The sequence below is a fragment of the Pipistrellus kuhlii genome, unplaced genomic scaffold (assembly GCF_014108245.1).
Source record: "Pipistrellus kuhlii isolate mPipKuh1 unplaced genomic scaffold, mPipKuh1.p scaffold_m20_p_11, whole genome shotgun sequence".
NCBI classification, from domain to species: Eukaryota; Metazoa; Chordata; class Mammalia; order Chiroptera; family Vespertilionidae; genus Pipistrellus; species Pipistrellus kuhlii.
The window spans coordinates 47,322,868-47,339,078 of NW_023425416.1; the positions used below are offsets into that span (position 1 = coordinate 47,322,868).

Below are 16,211 nucleotides of genomic sequence, written 5' to 3' on the forward strand. Positions count from 1 at the left end.
CGTCAGGCACTTTTTATATTTCAGTCTATATTGCCTATTTTAAAAAGTGATTTCTGTATTTATGTTTTATATACTGTAAAGTCGCACTTTATTTTCTTTGCTTGTATTTGCCATGTCTAATAACTGATATATAATGCATCAACATTCAGTGTGTTTTTATGTAAAAATATGTCACCTTTTTAGAATACTTCACTTTTGAAATGGAGTGATGAGATAGCATTTTGGGTAGAAAATAGGAATTGGTCACTAGCATTAATTTTTCTGATTTTCCTCTACTCTAAGGCTGCAAAGCCATGGTCAGCATTTTAAATGTGATCCAGCCTGACATGTCTACAACAGTGTAACTCCTGGGGATCTCCTATGTGTGATGCAATTCTCCACTTCCAGCAAAACACAACAGTAATACCTACGTCAGCGGTCGGCAAACTGCGGCTCGCAAGCCATATGCAGCTCTTTGGCCCCTTGAGTGTGGCTCTTCCACAAAATACCACGTGCGGGCGCACATGTACAGTGAGATTGAAATTTCGTGACCCATTCGCAGAAGTCAGTTTTCGGTCTGGGCGATTCTATTTTGAAGAAGTGGCGTTAGGACACTCAAGGGGCCAAAGAGCCACATGTGGCTCGCGAGCGGCGGTTTGCTGTCCACTGGCCTACCACTGACTTAGGTGATCTAAGTACTGAAAAGCCTTAACAAAGACTATTCTTCTTCCTCACGTGTTAGTCTTTTCTGTGAGCCAGGATGCAGCAAAGTGAACAGATTTCCTCACTGAGGGATAGTAGGACTGTTATCTTCCAGTAAGCCAAATCCTATCTCTTCATTAACATGTAATCTTGTAGATCGGTGCTAAAACTGGATTATATTTTTACCACTAAATATAAAAACAGATAGTGCTGTTACATCTCATGGCACCAGAGGTGAGCTAGCACTTGGGTTTGTTTGGTGTTTTTTTTTTTTTTTAAGTTTTGTGTTAATTTACATGCTTGAATTTATACTAAAATTCTGTAAAGTTGATTGAACTTTATTTAACAACAACTGCCATCAATTGTAGTACTTTTTTGATGTTTTAAAATGAGGAGAACCTCTGGAACTGTGAAAAAGCTCCATGTGGTAACTGGAAGAAGAAAACAGAACGGGATTGTCACGGACACGGCTTTTCTGACTCAGGTTTTGCTAATGTTCTTGTCTAGCAGAAAGGTGGTTATGGAAATAAAAACAGTAACCTAGAGCAAATAACTGTTTCATGGTTTTGACTGTTGCATTTTTTTAATGGTTAATTAGGAAATTTCTGACTGTTAGACGTAAGGTTGTATGACTTGTTGATTAACTGCCAAAAAGACTGAATGTTTTCAACATTATTTCCCCTACAAAAGAATAGGCAATATATACAGATTACACTGAAGCAAAACAGATAGGTTTCCAATGAGTTTGTCTCACTTGTCAGATTAAGTAGGTTAGTGCCAAAGGTAAGAGCCAAGACATGTCTGATTTTCCTGCTTCAGAACCAAAATAGCCTTTCCTTTTAGTTGATAGTTTAGATGGCCAGATTCCAGCACGTGTGGGACAAATAATTTGAGTGACACTTTGGTATTTTTGCTTGACAGACTCGCTTGTCTCCCTTAATTACTGTTTGCTGGACAAATGACAGGTTTCTGTGGAGGGGCAGGGGTTGGGGGGACAGTTTCTAGGTTCACTTAGTAAATGGGGTTTCAGCTACGAATGGGCCAAGTGGTTCAGGAAAATGATGTACCCGGTTGTCAAGTGGAACTTATTTTCCTACTGACTCATTTTGCTTTATTTGAAAAAGGTTGTCATGATCCTTTTTAGTAGTTAAATTTTACCTCGGGCTAAAGCATATGTAATTTTGTGAAGATTGAGCTAGCAGAGAAAATCAGCAGTCCTCAAATTCCTGAACATACAGTGGTTGGTAAATGTTTTTTAAAATCAATCACAGGATTTGATCGTTGCTAATTTATGCGCAACATACTCCAATGTTATTTTACAGAATGAATTTCACTGTGATCGTCACAAGACAACCGCTGTGCATGTTCTTGAGTTTTCAATGATGGCCCGGTGTATTTACCACCAGTTACTATAGGGCCATGGATCCAGTGAGTGTTCAGAATGCGAGGCATTCTGAGGGAAGGCTGCTCTGCAGTGCTGTGCCCTCCACACGTAGCCCCGTGTTCACACATCCCTTAATATAATTTGTTTTTTTCTAAAACTAATTTTTTTAAAGAAAGTTTATCTAGAATTGGTTTCAGAATATTACCTAGAAAACACTTTTGAAATGTCTTCATATATGTATTTTATATATTTATGTTTATATTTGAAGGGCACATTAGATTCAATATAACAAGAATACCCCCCCCCCAATAAAGGTATTAGAAAAAAACAAACAATTGCTAGGAAAGGGGGTTGTTTTTAGCAGTGCTATTGGTGGTGCCATTTGAAAGTGTGTTTATATATGATAAAGTGAATATTATGTCCATGGAATTCAGAGCCAAGATTTTTAACACAAGAGAAAATATAACATTAAAGTCAAATAAAAATCCTAGGGTCATATATTTCAATTAGAAATACCAGTAAAATACTGTGATCTATTTTTCTCTTTCTGAAAGACACATATGGCATAGCTTTGTCCATTGAAAAGGCCTAGGATCAATCACAACCTGGCAGTAAGGCCCACCCTAGCATCCAGCCTCTCCCACTGGACAGGGCAGGGAAAGGACAACTTGAGGCTGGACCATCTTGTGGCAGAAAGCAGGGAAGCAAGCAAGAGTAGGGTCATAACGAAGGTGATTCCCTCTCCAAGGCGACTAACTGCCCCTCTTCAGGAAAGTAGCAACTTGGAATAAAATCTGGCATGCCTCGGGTTTTCAGGGGAGAAGGTGACACACTGCCTTTGCCTTTGGCTGCCTACATGTATACTCAGGTTCCTTCTGGGTAGCTTACACCCTCCTCTCACTCACATGCTGAAGCTGTCATACTTAAAAAAAGAGTAAGGTCATGTCAAAAGGACCCAGGAGCCAACTGGGAGGGACTCCCATCTACCAAACATGGAGTAGTTTGAACAAGAACAACACTGGGCTGAAGCATGAAATACATAATAATTTATGATGTCATAATGATAGTTAAGAAAAAAAGTCACCTTTGGAGGTTACTAGGCCACCCACCAATCCATTATTTTGAGGAATTCTAACTGGAAGATGGAGACATTTACTCTGACTTCTTTGTGTGTCAGGTCAGCCTGATCAGGGAAAGGTCTTCACTCAGGAATCAGCTAAGTTTCAGAGAAGCAATAGGGTTAAGAAAACATTGTGTCACGTCTAGTGAAATAATGGATCTAGGCTGCTGAACGTATTAGGTGAAAAGTTGATGGAAAATGTTTTATTGCATGGCTCAAGTTGACAACGTGTGATCAATATCAGCATTACTGAAAAAGGAACCATCAGAATACCCAAGCCTCCTTATCCCTTATTAAACATCGCATTCATTTCGACAGAGGGGTCCCTTGGGTGCCAGATGTGAAGGCTGAGACTTCTAATTCAGACTTGCCACGTTGCCACGTTGACTGCACACTTGCTGTGGAGACAAGCCAACTGAGGGGCCCCATTTTCTCCTTGGTAACGGGCGAGACTTCGTCACAATGGCCCCGGTGGGGCAGAAGTGCATTACAAACACTACTGCTCTGTTTGTCCAGTTCACTAAGAGCTGTTTCCTAGTTCTGACCTATGAGTGTTTTTATAATCGAAAGTGACAGCAATAGAAACAGTTCACTGTTGATACCAAGATACCAGACCCATGTGACATATTTCACCTTCCTGTGCCAACCAGCTTGCTATATGCTGACTCGTGAAGCCCTCGCAGATCTTTAACATCCACCTATTCAAGACTACTTTCCAAGGGATGGGCGGGGCACCATGGCCAGAGTAAGGTGGCAGAGGGAGGCGCCTGGGCCAAACTGCAGGAGATGGCTGGCAGGCGGCTCTCTGGTCACCCTGTGACCTCCTCCAGCAGCCGCCAGTTTTCAGTGATCTTGAGTGAATCGCTGCCTCTGGATGACCTCGCAGCCTCATGTGGCCAGCACCGCAGACGCAGGCAGCCAGACAGCACTGCGCACTGAAGTGCAGCCTGTTTCAGCAAAACGTGAGCGTGAGATGGGGACTGTGCCAACTCTCAGAGCAGCAGGCCTCAGACCCTAGTTGCCTGAGTCATGGAAGCCGCAGAGTCGAGGCACTACAATACATTTGATGCTGCCCATCTGTGGGCCGGCAGAGCCTGCGAATCTACAATACATTCCCTGCCCAATGCGTCTGACATAGGACGTCAATTATTTGCTTGGTTTATCAGTTGCTTTGCACTCAAGCTACAAATGCTGTTTCTTAGCTGCAGCGGGAATCCCGTCTCGGTTATTTTATCCTCAGCTAGAGTCTGCTCCATCCGGACAGTCAGAAATGTGGGCAGAAGTTCTATCCCGACGTGAAGGCTCCCCTCCCTGGCTCTCCAGGCCTCGCCCTCATTTTGCAATAGCTGCGCTTGCGAGCTTCTGGGGCCACTGGCGGGCAGGGCAAAGGCCTGTGAGGCCAGCAGAAGCTATCGGCTGATTGTTTTGGGTCTTCCCCTCCCTACCCGGTGGCCCCCTCTCAAGCTAAGAGCTCTGAAGATGTTGTTCTTTTATCCCGTGTCAACTGCCTTCCTGAGCCCACTGCTTTTGTTCGTTCTCTAGCGCGCCTTCCGATCATTGTTTCTTGATAGTGTCCCTTTTATGATTACCAGTGGGTGGAAATGGGGGAAATGGGGCCCCTGGGCCAGGCTTTTAAGATCAGTGTTCTTTTTTTTTTTTTTTTTAATATATATTTTATTGATTTTTCACAGAGAGGAAGGGAGAGAGATAGAGAGTTAGAAACATCGATGAGAGAGAGTCATCGATCAGCTGCCTCTTGCACACCCCCTACTGGGGATGTGCCTGCAACCAAAGTACATGCCCTTGACCGGAATCGAACCCGGGACTCTTCAGTCCCCAAGCCGACGCTCTATCCATTGAGCCAAACCGGTCCCGGCTCAGTGTTCTTTTTGAAAAATATATATTTAAATATATATATTTTATTAATGTTTTACAGAGAGGGATAGAGAGTTAGAAACATCGATGAGAGAGAATCATCGATCAACTGCGTCTTGCACACCCCCTACTGGGAATGTGCCTGCAACCAAGGTACATGCCCTTGACCGGAATGGAACCCGGGACCCTTCATTCCGCAGGCTGAAGCTCTATCCACTGAGCCAAACCGGTTTCGGCCCAGTGTTCTTTGTGTACAAGCTTGCGACTTGGCTAGGTAGAGGCTTGTCTTGCTCAAAGACATGCTTGCGTCTTATTTCTGTACTTTCACTTGAGTTACCACCAGCCAGCTGTGGCCACGTGGAGCAATCTCTGGATATTTCACTTCCCTGCAGAAAATTAAACGGGAATTAGCCAGTGCAGGACATGCGGTGTGGTATTTGCATTGCTTTTCGAGAATGAGGCCCCCCATGTAGCTGAGATGAAAACCATACACAGTATGTAGTCCATACCTATTTGGAAAGCCTTTCTGCTTGTCTACAAAGCTGATTCTCTTTAAGCCCTTTTATATCTAGCTTTTTTTCCCTCACGTTAAGTCTTTGCTCTTTCACATTTTCTTTCTTCTTTGCCCTGCCCACCAGTGGCCCCAGAAGCTTGCAACATTCATTTCGTTGGTCCCCGATTCCTGCGGCCTCTGCCCTCCCTGGAATTGTATTTCTCATACAGTTGGAGTCATGCTGGTTCATTGTAATCTAATAGTCCTCTTGCTGTCAATTCTGACTAAGCTAAATGGTTAAATTCTTGAGAAATGCCCAAGTCTCATAAATCAGGAAGGTTCCAACAACTTCAGATAGTAAAGCACCACAATATTCTACATTACTCAGAACCCGTGCACCAGCGATAGGATATGATCAGTGGTGTTTTATTGTCTGGAAATCAGTAAAACTCTTGAGGGAGGAAGGCTTTTAAATTGTGTGTTGCTGGTGGAAATTATTCATGAGTCCCTAAAACTGACCCCTAAAAATCCCTAAAACCTGATGTTTCTGCTATATTTCCCCCTATCTCCAGTCTCCAGTGCTGGTGAGGAAGGAGTTTAGAAACAATCAACTGGTACTAATAAGGGGTTGTTTACTACACTGAGACTGAGGAAGTGGGATCTGGAATTCTGAAAAGTACAGTCCTGTGACCTGTGAACTGGCTCTCTGGCATTTTCCTCATCACCCATTAATCTTTGTCCTGTGGGGACAGCAGCCAGCCATTAAGTATTAGTAAGCAGGTGTCACTCACTCACACACACACACACACACACACACACACACACGCCTATTGAGCAATCTCTACTATCAAAGACACAGCTGAGCACCAAGGAAGAGGAATGAAGCCTGAGCACCCCAAAGGGACACCACCAAGCCTTGCACATACAGCCCTGGACGGAGGAAATTGCAGCAACTCTCCCTGGGCATTCAAGCAGCTGCCATTCTCAGGGCACTCCCAAATAGCGGTTTCGAACTCCTAACCTGCTTGCTGGCGGGGAGACCAAGCAGCCAGACGCAGCAAAGAATAAGCTGGAGCACTTAAAAATGGCTTTTTTGCTGAAACCAGTTTGGCTCAGTGGATAGAACATCGACCTGCGGACTGGAAGGTCACAGGTTCGATTCTGGTCAAGGGCACGTACATTGGTTGCGGGCACATCCCCGGTAGGCATGTGCAAGAGGTAGCTGATCGATGATTCTCTCTCATCAATGTTTCTAACTATCTCTCTCTCTTCCTCTCTGTATGTGTGTGTGTGTGTGTGTGTGTGTGTGTGTGTGTGTATCTATCTATCTATCTATATATATATATATATATATTTTTTTTTAATGGCTTTTCAAGTTTTCATGGCAACTCACCATAATGGCCTGGATCAGAGCTCCCACTTGGGACAAACACAGGTGCCCTCCCTGATAGGGACGGGTTTAAAGGATGCACAACCTGGAGGTGAGGTTGGCAGAGAATATACAATTGGGGACCTGGTGAGTTTGAGGGATGGGAAGGTCACTCAGGTACCTGGAGGAAAATGGTTTCCTGCGGATGAAGACAGAGAAAGCACAGCCCTTTCACCCAAAGGGGCCAAGAACACCGTAGGTCACCCTAACTTCCTGCTGTGTACCTCCTAAGACTTCAGAGTTCATCCTCAGGGCAATATACAAATGTGGCATGGATGTAGGAAGGGTAGGGGATGAGACCGCGTACATCTGAAAGGTATCTCCAAACACCATCTCTGTTCTACAAAGAAAGTGAAGATGAGAGAGGTTAGGTGGCTTGCCCAAGATCACACAGCAAAGGGTCAGCCGGGACTTTGGGACCCAAATCGTCTCATTCCCTTCAGAGTTATTTCCATTGAGTCTTCCTTCTAATAGTTTTGCCAAATATTATAAACAATAGTGTAGTGTTGGCCTGCTGTGGGTAGAAAGGGGAGATATAGGGCTCCTGGCCACATTCTCACACAAGTTGTGATGGTAAGTTTCGGGCAGGGGGGAGAGGGAGAAGACAAGGAAAGGAAACTAAGCACATTAGCACTGAGAGAGACGTCTCCATGACCCACCTCACATGTTTTCTGCAAGGGGCCAGATAGTGTTGTTTTTTGTTTATTTGTTTTTTTTAATGTTGAGGGCCACACAGTCTCTGCTGGCATTACTCAACTCTGCCCTTTTAGCGCAAAAGTGGCCATAGACAATATGTGAATGAATGGGTATGGCCGAGTGCCCATACAACTTTACAAAACCAGGCGGCAGGTCTGTGGACCATAGTCAGCCAAACCCTAATTTTGAGTCACAGGATGTGGATGGATAGGAGGGCTCAGGATGAGACAAGAAGCGTGACGGGTGAGCTGAGCAGGGCCTTGCCCCATTCACCCCGGTCTGTGTAAACGGCATCCTGGGGTAGTGTGCAGACCTCACGACCATAGTGGCAGTCCTGGGGGTGAGATAAAAAGAAACTAAGTCTTACATTCTCAGGTCCTTCCCTGAGAAAGGCTACGTGCTGGGGCCTGGACAGCACCCTCCTCCGTGGGGCGGTGACAGGTTGTGAAAGGGCCTTGGACAGGAAAGTGGAAGGGCCACTTACCTGCGCAGAGGTAGTGCGATTCCAAGATCATCAGGTTCTCCGCGGTTGTCAGGAGGATCACATGACAGCCTGTTACTTAGGGGGAGGGGAGGGGAAGGCAGGCAGACTCAGCTGGTGACTGGTCTCAGGGAATTTGGCCGCCCTGATTCCAGGGGCTTGTCCGGCTCTGCTCCACCATGGAAGCAGGGTGTGGCCGGGTCAGGTTACAGAAGGAAAGCTCTGGGGAGGCAGAACCCCACGTTCAGAATAAACCGGGAAAGTTAAAAGCCTCACTTTCTTGGCACTCCCTTCCCGGGGCAGCCAGGGCAGCTGGTGCACCACGTTCACCTTTGGCTGCTCTCGGCACTGTCTGCTCGGGCCTCGGCGGAGGAGTGGGACAAAGTGCAGGCGAGAGGCTGAAGCTGCTCTGAGCAGAGCCGACCAGGACTGAGGAAGGAAGATGGCGAGCACGTGGCAGACCAGCTCCAGGCTGTTGGCAAAGACCCTAACTTTCTGCTGTGTACCTCCTAAGACTTCAGAGTTCATCCTCAGGGCAATATACAAATGTGGCATGGATGTAGGAAGGGTAGGGGATGAGACCGTGTACATCTGAAAGGTATCTCCAAACACCATCTCTAGAGCTGGTGTTTAGATAAAAAGAAACTAAGATAAAAAGCAAATGCCAGGGCAGAGTGCCGTGCTCGGGAATTGGGGGCTAACCAGCTGAGTCTGCCTGCCTTCCCCTCCCCTCCCCCTAAGTAACAGGCTGTCATGTGATCCTCCTGACAACCGCGGAGAACCTGATGATCTTGGAATCGCACTACCTCTGCGCAGGTAAGTGGCCCTTCCACTTTCCTGTCCAAGGCCCTTTCACAACCTGTCACCGCCCCACGGAGGAGGGCGCTGTCCAGGCCCCAGCACGTAGCCTTTCTCAGGGAAGGACCTGAGAATGTAAGGCTTAGTTTCTTTTTAGATAAAAAGAAAGGTACCTCCAAACACCCTGTCTAGAGCTGAGGAACTCGGCTCTAGACAGGGTAGTTTGCCCAGCAAATGCCAGGGCAGAGTGCCGTGCTCGGGAATTGGGGGCTAACCAGACCAGGCTGGAGAAATGGCCCAGGAGCCAGACAGGAAGATGTCAGCGACAGCAAGGCAGGTCCTGGTGGGTCTGGCCTGCTCAGCGGACACCCAGGCCGGGTTCTGGCACCAATGGCAGCATCTCCATCTGCTGCTTCTAAAATCCCGGTTGTGGATATGGAACTGGAGACCCACTAAGCACTGGTAACATTCACACCGCTTGCGCAGAAATGAGACTCCAGCCAGTTTCCCATCTCTTGCGTTGACCCAAGGCCCTGTGGGTGTCTCGGGAGCAGAGCTGAAGGCCGTCCCTGCTCCTGGCCTTTTTTTTTTTTTTTTTTTTTTTTTTTTTTTTTTTAAATATATTTTGTTGATTTTCTACAGAGAGGAAGAGAGAGTGATAGAGAGTTAGAAACATCAATGAGAGACAATCATTGATCAGCTGCCTCTTGCACACCCACAACCAAGGTATATGCCTTTGACTGGAATCGAACCCGGGACCTTTCATTCCGCAGGCTCATGCTCTATCCATGCTCCTGGCCTTTTTGCGTGGCAACGCTATAGCCCGGAAGAAGGAGACAGGGTACTCCAAAGGAGGACACCCTGACTCCAGGAGCCCCCAGCGCAATGCTTAAGTCCTGGCTCTGGGTACCTGCCCTCCACACAGCCACAGATAGGAAGTTAGGGAAACCACACTTGAGTCTGGCCAAGCAGGACAGTGAGGAAGGGTTGTCCTGCTGACCTTTTTTAATCGATGCTGGTGAAAATCCAAATCCATGTCATGGCACTCGCTCATTTCTATCTGCACACGTTTACATTTCTAAAGCAAAGTCATAAAGGATATAGAGAAAGGGAAAGTGAATTAAGGCTCCAATGGAAGAAATATGCTAGGAGGGGAATGTGGTGATGGACTAGGATGTTTATTCGGCTAGAACAGTGGTTGGCAAACTCATTAGTCAACAAGAGCCAAATATCCACAGGACAATGATTGAAATTTATTTGGAGAGCCAAATTTTTTAAACTTAAACTTCTTCTAACGCCACTTCTTCAAAATAGACTTACCCAGGCCATGGTATTTTGTGGAAGAGCCACACTCAAGAGGCCAAAGAACCGCATGTGGCTCGAGAGCCGCAATGTGCCGACCACGGGACTAGACTAACCACAACCCCCATTCCAGTGTCAACACCGAGGTCATAAAGAAATATGTAACTAGACAAGTGAGCAATTTATTTTAGCTAAAAGGGAAAATCTGTGATAATGGAAAGAGGATTAGATCTAGAAAACCATTCAGGCAAAGCATTAACAAAAAATATAAGAAGCAAAACTATTCGATGCTCGGTAGACTTCCCCAGTGTAACCATCTGGACCTGGAGATTTATTTTTGGAAACTTTTTAATTACAAATCCAACTTCTCTAATGGTTGGCTGGTCCTATAACCGTTGGATAAATTGAATTTGGAATGGAAAAGCCCCTGAAAAAAATAAACCTCTTCTGGTTTCAGCTCCGACATGCAAGTTATTATTTCCATCCTTAACCAAGAGAAGGTGGGAGAAAAATTGAAAATCAATGGCTTTTCTTGGGCCCATCACAGCACTGAGGTCATAGGGCACACTGCCGCCCCCAAATCTGGAGAGGTGGGCAAATGCAAGGAATCTCAGTCGAGACCTACTTACCTGGTGCAGAAGCAAAAGGTAAATGGGCAAAACGATTTTTTAAGATTAAAAAAAAAGGGGGGATGAAGTCCTGAGTAGGTAAAGGCCTTATACCTGTGGCTCAGGACAAAGCTCCGTCTCTAGAGACCACTCGGGCAAAGACCATGAACAAGCAAAAGTAGACATGAAGCCGAAACTGGTTTGACTCAGTGGATAGAGTGTCGGCCTTACTGAAAGGTCGCAGGTTCGATTCCGGTCAAGGGCATGTACCTTGGTTGCGGACACGTCCCCAGTACAGGAGGCAGCTGATCGATGATTCTCTCTCATCGATGTTTCTAACTCTCTATCCCTCTCTCTTCCTCTCTGTAAAAAATCAATAATATATATATATATATATATATATATATATATATATATATATATATATATTTCAAAAGTAGACATGAAAGTGCTCAAGACAAGTTCACTGATGATGGAAGAAAAGCAAATTCAACCAATGAGGTAGGTTTCTGAAACCCTTGCCACGCTGACTGTAGGCAGAGCCTCTCTGGTGGCCACATTCCACGGTCACATTCTTTCTAGAAGGCAATCTGGCAGCCGGTGTGAAGAACCTGAGCCCTCGCACACACCCTTTAGCCTGCTAACTCCAATTCTAGGAAACTGCCCTGAGACAGTAAACACAGTTGGGGGTCAAAGATTCATTCACACTCGGAGCTGTTTGCCTCAGCTCCACAGGAATGGCGAAATTACCAGCCATGCAAAATGCTGGCGAGGGGTGGCCATGTGAACCATTTAGCATGCACTTATTCAAATGCATATTGGGGAACCATTAAAATGATACATAGAGCCCTAACCAATTTGGCTCAGTGGATAGAGCATCTGCCTGCGGACTGAAAGGTCCCAGGTTCGGTTCTGGTCAAAGGCATGTATCTTGGTTGCCGGCACATCCCCAGTAGGGGATGTGCAGGAGGCAGCTGATCCGTGTTTCTCTCTTGTTGATGTTTCTAACTCTCTATCCCTCTCCCTTCCTCTCTAGAAAAAAAAATCAATAAAATATATATATATTTAAAATTATACGCAGAAGAAATTCTCAGTGGTATGATAAAATGCTTATGGTGCAATGCAAAGGGGGAGAAGAGAGAATACAAATTTGTATAAATTGCATATTTTCATCTGTACTTAACAATAATCAAAAGGAAAGACACAAAATATTTAAAAATTGATGTCTGGGTAGTGGTTGGTAGGGTGATTGGAAAATACAGGTAAATATTTTTTGAAACTGGAATTTCAATAATAAACATGCATTCGTATGTTGCTGACTTCTAAAAATCTTTTTTGTTGAGCTTAAGAACATTTTTGCTCTCACAGTAAATCAACGTAAGGAGAGCTAATTAACTCGAACAATGTGTCGAAATAATTAAATTGATAAGAAAACTCATTGAATTCTGAAAAAAGGCACTAAGACTATGTGCTGTGATTGTATAAATTCTACACACAGAGAAAATTATTTGGCGATGGGAGGGGAAGGTGAAGGGGATGGGCTGCTAGCCTCTGTGGAAACCAGTGTGTGCAAGATGGAGACTCGGCGTGACTCCTGTTTGAATACATATCAGAGCACAGCACTGCCTCCCTATTTTTCCTATTCTTTGACAAATGTGTTAAGCACAGAAAAGGTGAGAGAATAACCTAGCCCACTCCTGGATTCAGTGCACGCTAGCCGTTTGCCACGTTCGGATCCTTTGATTTTGAAAGAAATAAACATTGTGGGCACATTTGCATTTCCTCCTTAACCCCTCCCTCCCCTCCAGTTCTTCCTGTCCGCCCGCCGCCTTCTGCCACTCCTTTGTTAGTTCTCTGCTTTCCTAACGTGGGAGGAGGAGCTCCATGCGTCTGTGCTTCCGGTACAGCAAGGGGGTGCAGGGGTGGCCCCACCTCCAGCTGGTCCATGCAGCCTCAGCCTGGCCAGGTGCCTCCCTGGGGTCACGGGCCTCAAGGGCACCGCCCTCAGGTAGCTCTCCCTGCCCCCCCCCACCCCCCCAACTGTGTGACCTGGAAGTCCCCAAGAGGCACCTTCAGCTCCCAGAACAGTAGGCTGTAGTAACAAAGATACCATTTTGTCTCCCTGTTCTAGGACAATTCGCCCCAAATGGTAAGACAGGGCAAAGACTCTCCTCCCCGCCTCCTCCTCCAGGTGTTTGGCTTCAGTGCCACTTTGGTGAATGTAGGAACTGCAAGTGCCCTGGCGGGTACCTTCGCCTCCTCGGGGCGGGCGAGTGGGAGAAGCAGGGAGGTGCGATTCACACCTCAGAGATGCACCCTTTCCTTTGGCTGCGGAAGAGGGAACCACGGAATGCACAGAGCTTCAGGCTCCTCCGCCAGCTCGCAGCCTTTGCAAGGAGGTTGGAGAGGAAAAAGATTGCTAGGCTAAGGGAGGTCTTTTCCAGCTCCCAAAACTCTAATGACGGTCCCCACGGGCATGGCGCCGGGCATGGTGTCAGAGGAGGACACGCCAGAGTCCGCAGGAGTCCTGGGGCCTGCGGGGGTGGGGGGCTCACACAGCCCAGCATCGGCGAGAGGTCAGCGTAGGTCTTCTGTCTTCCTGTTTGCGGTTTGCGGTTAAGTTGTTGTCATTGTTGCTGGTGGGTGGCTCTCTTTGAGGCAGTGTACACCGTGAACAGTTGAATCTGAATCTGAATTCAGGCTCTGGCACTTACCGCCAGGTGGTGTTCTGGTCTGGTTCTTCGGAAGCAAATCCCGAGATGAGCCTTTGCCTGCAAGTGTTTCCATGGGAGATGCTCCCAGGAAAAGCCAGCGGAGACTGGAGAAGTGGGATCACGCAGGGGAGGAGCCAGGTAGGGGAGCAATGAGGAACAGTGTCCCAGAGAGAGAGAGGACGCCCCCTTGGCTCAGTGCCCATCACACCTCAGAGTGCCCCTCTCAAGAACAGGGGGGCTAGGCCAGGAGCCCCTCTGTACCCCACAGTCCCAGGTTAAGGGTTCCCCAGAAGACCTAAACTCGTAAGCACCCCGGGGGCTCCTGTGGTAGGCAAAGTGGACGCTGCAGCCTGAGGGCAGTGGTCCCACAGAGACCCAGGAGCGGGGTAAACACTCAATAATATTATAATTATGCCGAACAATGGCACAGATTCTAGATCTGTGGCCTGTCAGGCTGACCCTGACATGGGGATGGCAGATGCCAGCTCCTTCCCTTCTCTTGCCCTCAGGGTTCCTCGGTCACGTGGCCTCTGCATTACCGCTTAGGAATCAAACCTGTTACCGCTTAGTTCCGTGGTCGGCAAACTGCAGCTCGCGAGCCACATGTGGCTCTTTGGCCTCTCGAGTGTGGCTCTTTCACAAAATACCACGGCCTGGGTGAGTCTATTCGGAAGAAGTGGCGTTAGAAGAAGTTTAAGTTTAAAAAATTTGGCTCTCAGAAGAGATTTCCATCGATATACTATTAATATTTGGCTCTGTTGACTAATGAGTTTGCTGACCACTGTCTTAGTTCATAAATCCAAGCTCAAACACTGAACCACCCCACCTGGGCACGCCTATAACTTTTTAAAAATATATAATTTTTAAAATTTATTTCAGAGAGGAAGGGAGAGAGAAGGAGAAACATCAATGATGAGAGAGAATCATGGGTTGGCTGCCTCCTGCACGCCCCACACTGGGGACCAAGCCGACAACCTAGACGTGTGCCCTGACTGGGAATCGAACCGTGACCCTCTGGTTCATAGGTCAACGCTCTAGCACTGAGCCACGCCGGCCGGGCACGCCCATAACTTCTGACTGTGTGGTCGGCCCTGTCCACTGGTGGAATCTGCGACTGCGAATTGGAAAATACTGTTTTCAGCCCGCGGGTTGAATCTGCGGATGCGAAACCTGCGGGTGTGAAACCTGTGAATAAGCGGAGGGTGGGGTGCGGCTAAGTGGACCGCACTGTCCAAAGTCCCGTTGTCCAAGGTCATTAGTGAAGGTTAAATGTCCTTCCTTGGTCCTTCCGTTGCAGAATGGTGAGGAGGTCACAGAAGCTTGGACTGTTTTGGAGCCAAGAGAGAAGCATATTCCTGGAGATGGAGGACGCTCAGCAGGAGGTGGACAGGTGCCTCTGGCCGGAGTCTGTGGCTGGCAGGTGAGTGTGTGATCGTGCCTGCTTGGCCCTGCTTTGGAGCCTGGTCCGGGGAGGGGCTGGGGCCTGGCAGGCGGAGGGGAAGGTAGGGACAGGTTTCGGGGCCTGGGCTGCCTTGGCCACCCCGCCCACTGAACAGACGGGCCAGTCCAGCTTTTGCTTCTGGAGCGGGAGACAGACTGCTGCTGGTGGCAGGGTGCGGCCAGGCTGGTGCGTGGCCGCCCTGTCTCAGGGACCTGGCGAGGTGAGAGCCAGCCTCACAGCGGGTGGGAGGAGGAGGAAATGAGGGCCCCCTGGTTGGACTGCGCCTTCTCCTCCCTGGCCTGGGACCGCCCAGGCATTTCTGGGATGGCTCCCTCTGAGCCGTGCCTCTCCTCCATGAGCTTCCCCTCCCGCCAGGTGAGCAGGGCCGGGAAGAGAGGGCTTACAATGCTGGTGACCCCCTGACCCTGTCCCCAGGCGAACCCCGCAAACCCCACAACAGCCCGCCTTCCAGGCCCTCTCCATCTCCTCTGCGGAAGGCATGTCCACTAACACAGCTCCTGGCCTTTACTGCCAGGAACCGGGGTCTGACTCACAGGAGGAGCGCGGGCCTGATGAACACATTATGTGACTCTCTCAAGCCACGTGATTCATCCTGTAACTCAGCTGCCACCGGATCAGGGCCCAGAATAGTCACCCTCCTCCTCCGTGTCACGCTGAGCAGTCTCGTATTAAAACAATGCAGTCTCCACAGGAATTTAATCTGTTGTTTGATGTGCTGAGCTCTGGTCTCTGTTGAGTGTGAGGCCTGAGCCGTGTTTGAAAGCTAGTAGAACCTCCCTCTTGTCCGCCCCAAGTACAAGCACAAACATGACCATCACGCTACCAGGAGGAGCCCACTGGGTGTGTCTCGAGGGGGTCAGTGACCATCAGGGCCACTTCCACAGCGAGGTGTGGGGACCACACCCGGCAGCGTGGTAGCCGTGCACTTTCTCGCCCCCTCTGCTGGGTTAGAATCCGCTTTGTAACCAGACCGCCCCTCCCCTCCCCACCCCGCCTTGTTCACTTGCACATCCAAGCCTGAGAAGCACTAATTCAGAAACACATTCGGCCTCAGAACACATTTCTAGAGTTCCGGGTACTTTTTATGTTAAGTAGAAAGGGAAGATGAGGGGGTGGGTTTAGGAAGCCCTGCCCGTTCACCACAGAAGAAGGTGCCATGTGGGGGTTC

General features: G+C 47.9%; 1 long non-coding RNA gene and 1 other non-coding gene across 2 annotated transcripts; one reads left to right on the plus strand and one right to left on the minus strand.

Moving 5' to 3' along the window:
* Positions 1-276: 276 nt before the first annotated feature.
* Positions 277-1,653, minus strand: LOC123652074. The gene is made up of 2 exons (XR_006741162.1): positions 662-1,653; positions 277-406 (listed from the first exon to the last, which is right to left on the minus strand). It is a non-coding gene; the product is annotated as an uncharacterized LOC123652074 (long non-coding RNA).
* A 1,136-nt stretch (positions 1,654-2,789) lies between these two features.
* On the plus strand, positions 2,790-2,925 carry LOC118715854. Its single transcript, XR_004986993.1, has one exon. It is a non-coding gene; the product is annotated as a small nucleolar RNA SNORA67 (small nucleolar RNA).
* The last annotated feature ends 13,286 nt before the right edge of the window (positions 2,926-16,211 follow it).